Here is a 4,648-nt window from a genome sequence, read left to right on the forward strand (position 1 = left end):
AGAAGGTGAGACATTTTGAGCCTTTGGGAAAGGGGGTAACTACTTTCATCTGGTTGCAGATTTTGGTGGGGTGCTTGAAATATTTTGGCTTCTGGGAAGTCTTGAGTCTCTAAAATGTGTACAGCCTGGCCGATGTGGCTTAGTAGGTGAGTGTTGACCTATGAACCAGGTCACAGTTTGATTCCCAGTCAGGGCACATGCCCAGGTTTTGGACTCGGTCCCCAGTAGGAGGTGTGAGGAGGCAGCTGATCAATGATTCTCTCTCATTGATGTTTCTATCTCTTCCTCTCTGAAATCAATAAAAATATATTTTTTAAATGAGAGATAGAGATGTGTATCTTTAAAAATAAAAAATAAATTAAAAATGTGTGCAAATGGGGTGCATTGCAACTTGTGTGACTAGAGTCCTCCGGAGTTATGCAGGGCACAGCTGTCACAGGTGTACATGGCATCCCTTGATGCATCTATTGATGTGATCCCCTTGGCCCTGGGAGGAAATTCCATCCCAGGAACAGTGTGTGCACTGGAGAGCAGCTACAGCCCTCATGGTATGCCAATCAGAGACTAAACAGTGGCAGCTGGGCAAGGGACCCACAAAAGCTGTCCTCAGAAAATTATGTACTTGCCCTCCAAAAGGCTCAAATGGCTCCTTTCCCTCCAACAACTCTGACGCCTGCTACTAAGAAAAAGGGACAAGGTATGAGGGAAAAAAGACAATATTTACTATCTTCTCAGTTCCATTTCGCCCCAGCCCAAAATATCAACCTTGTTAAGCATTTTATGGTTCTTTATTATTTTTTCAATTACAGTTGACATAAATATTATATTAGATTCAGGTGTAAACATAGAAATTAGACATTTATATAACTTACAAAGTGAACATCCCAATGAGTCTAGTATCCATCTGACACCATACATAGTTATTACAATACTAGAGGCCCGGTGTACGAAATTCATGCACGCAGGGGTGTCCCTCAGCCCAGGCTGCACCTTCTCCAATCTGGGACCCCTTGGAGGATGTTTGACTGCCAGTTTAGGCCCAATCCCGCTGTCAGACATCCCTCTCACAATCCGGTACTGCTGGCTCCTAAACGCTTGCCTGCCTGCCAGCCTGATTACCCCCTAACCATTCCCCTGCAGGCCTGATTGATGCCCAACTGCTCCCCTCCGGCCGGGTTGCCCACAACTGCCCCCCCCCCTCGCAGGCCTGGTTGCCCCCAACTGCCCTCCCCTGCTGGCCACCATGTTGTGGCAGCCATCTTGTGATGATGTGAGGGTAGATATCTTGTGACAATGTCGCATGACGCCACCTAGGCTTTTATTATATACGACTAGAGGCCTGGTGCATGGATTCGTGCACGGGTGGGGTCCCTCATCCTGGCCTGTGGGGATTGGGCCAAAACCAGCTCTCCAATATCCCCCAAGGGGTTCATGATTGCAAGAGGGCGCAGGCCAGGCCGAGGGACCCCACTGGTGCACCATCGGGGCCAGGGAGGGACCACGGAAGGGCTCCAGGGCGTGTCCGGCCCATCTTGCCCAGTCCTGATGGGCCAGACCCTAGCAGCAAGCTAACCTACTGGTCAGAGTGTCTGCCCCCTGGTGGTCAGTGCACATCATAGCGACTGGTCAAACAGTCAGACACTTAGCATATTGGGCTTTTATTATAGAGGATTACAGATTATATTCCCTATGCTGTACTTTACATCCCCATGACTATTTTTATAACTAACAATTTGTACATCTTAATCCCTTCACCTTTTTCACCCATCCTCCCAAAGCCCCCTCCCAACTGTCAACTATCAATTTATATCCATGAGTTTATTCATTGAAGCATCATTTACAATAACCAAGATATGGAAGCAACCTAAGCTTCCTTCGATAGAGAACATATGGTGCTATATAAAATGAAATATTTACTCAGCCATAAAAAGAATGAAACCTTGCCAATTGCAGCAACAGCAGCAAGGATGGACCTAGAGGGTATTATGTTAAGTGAAATAAGTCAGACAGAGAAAGATAAATACCATATGGTTTCACTTGCAGGCGAAATCTAAAAACAAAACATCAGGTTCTTTAAATCTCCAGCTACGTCTCTCAGGTGTACACCCAGTCTTGGCTCCACTAAGAAATGCCCTGACCACTTGACCCTGGACCTCTGAGAATGAGGATAATGATAATCACTTTAAAGAGTTTTTGTGAGAATTTTAAAAATAATATATGCAAACGGTTTAGCACAGTGCCTGACATATTCTCAGTGCTCAAACAGCCTGCTTTCTGTGTGTTGGTGACCCCAGGGCTCCTGTCCACGGGGCTGGAGCCAAGGGGTGAGGGCTAGTACATCCACCAGCAGCAAGGAGATATTCTCTACACCTTATACTTATTAAACCATGAGACTGTGAAAGGCGGATTCAGCACCAGGTTTACCTTTGTATTTTCCATAGAGCCTGTCCTTATGTTCGGCACATAGTATGTTATCGTTTTGATCCTGGCTGGCTCAGCAGTTACAGGACAGAATACCACTGTATTGTTAGGTGATTCTAATTCTAACTCCGGCATTGCCAGTGACATGCAGTGTGACTTTCAGAAATGGACTGTTCTCAGAAAGACATTCTGAGTGCCTGCTACGTGGAGGGCATGGCAACTGCAGGGAGTACAGTTAAGACGGACATGGTCCTTGCCTCTGTGGAACTCTGATGATGGAAATAGACTTTATACAATGGTTAGCACATGGTTAGTTGCAATTGTGGTAAGAACTATGAAAGTATAGAGAGAGGGATCTGCAGGTGCTTGGAGAGATGATTCCAAAGGAAGCCTTTTCTGAGAAATTTATCTTTGAGCAAAGACCTGAAGGTTGAGTTAGAGTTAGCGAGGAGTCGCGGAGGAGAGAAGAGGGAATGCTGCAGGTGTATATGAACAGCTCAGGATGGAAAGGAGCCCAGGACACTGTGGGGCCATAAAAGGCCAAGGTGGCTGAGCTTATGAAACAAAGCTGATAGGGGCATGAGATGGTTCCGGAGCAATAGGCAAGGGGCCAGGGCACGGAGCAGCATCCGGGCCTTCAGTCGAAGATCAATGGAGAGCAGAACACCTCTCACTGTGTGCCAGCAGGGGCCACAGCGAGAGTGAATCGTCCTGCGAACAGGAAATGAGGAGGGCATTATCTGTAGAAAATTGAAAGACAATAGTGAAACTAAGTAGAACTTGTATTCATCATGAACTGCTAATTCTAATGATGTTAATCAGTAGTGTACTAGTAAATGTTTAAGAATTGGTTCTCTGGGGAAAATGAAGTTATATATATGGTTACTGATATAAAGGATATTTGGCACAATTTACACATGATGATAAAATGTGCAAATACCTTTTATTGCAAACTCATATTGTTGGTGGATTCTCGTGGAATGCTTTTGTTGGTTTTTGCCCAGGGCTTGTACCTGTATCCAGCCGATGCTTGTAATTCAACCAGGCCTGCTTTCACAAATGGAATTGCATCTCCATCTGCTCTTTTCCGAACAAACTTATTGTCATTCAATATATGTGTTCTGTTCAACTATTTCTCGACCTTGTACAGATTAAACCCATTAAACTAAACTCTTTTCATTCAGCACTAAGCATAACACATGTTAAGTATGATCTACATTATTAACATTTTCTCTATCACCTTCTTAAGTCTGGAGACAATGAGCAAAACAAATCAAACCTGATTCATAATGTTTGTTAATTTCCGTGGTGTAAATTATCCCACGGTGGCCCATTGCAATCCACCAATGGGACATCACCAAATGGGGGCTAGGAAGGCCCAGGCAGCACAGCATTGTATGTAGTGCTGAAAGTGGAAAGAAGTGGACAGACTTGGTAGACAGTTAGCAAGTAGAATCTTGGTGGTTTGTCAGGTGCCAAGGGTAAACCCATCACTATCCCAGCGAAGAGGAGCAAGCAGTGAAAGCATGCAATTCCTTTTTGGACATGTTCCATCTGAGATGGTTGTGTGACACAACCACATGGAGAAGCTGAATAGGAAACTAGATACATGGGTTTGGAGGTCAGAGAAGTAAGGATTAGAATCATAAATTTGGGACATAGAGATTAAAACCTTGGCATTAAGTCTTGCAGGGGAAAGGTGTGGCTTGCAAGGAATGGGCCGAGACCTTTAAAATATGTCATCTGGAGGTCATGGGGAAGCAGATAAGCAAACCAAGGACCCGGGGAAGCAGGAGGGCAGAGCACCGCTATCACCAAAAGGTGTTACAGAGGAAGAATGAATTTCGCTGAGAAATCGGGTAAAATGAGGAAGGAGAGAGTTCTCTGGATTTGGTTATTGGTGTTACTGGAGGCAGTTTGGGCGGAGTGTGGAACCAAGGAGTGGATGGGAGTTGGGAGACGAGAATGTGGGCAGGCAGCTCTTTCAACAACTTCAGCTGAGAGTAGGAGAGAGGCAGGTGGCATGGGAAGGCTCGGGACTGATTAAATGCTGTTGACAATACAGATTCAGCCAGGAGGTAGAGGTTGATGTTAGAATGGATTCAGCGATACCTGGGAAACCGCGGGTAGATTGGAATCTGCGCTGTGAAGAGTAGGTTGGTGGGTTTGGAGGTGGAAAGTGGATACAGTTCCCTTTTTCTTGAAGCAGGAGACAATGTAATCTGAG

The sequence above is a fragment of the Myotis davidii genome, unplaced genomic scaffold (genome assembly GCF_000327345.1).
Source record: "Myotis davidii unplaced genomic scaffold, ASM32734v1 scaffold637, whole genome shotgun sequence".
Lineage (NCBI taxonomy): Eukaryota > Metazoa > Chordata > Mammalia > Chiroptera > Vespertilionidae > Myotis > Myotis davidii.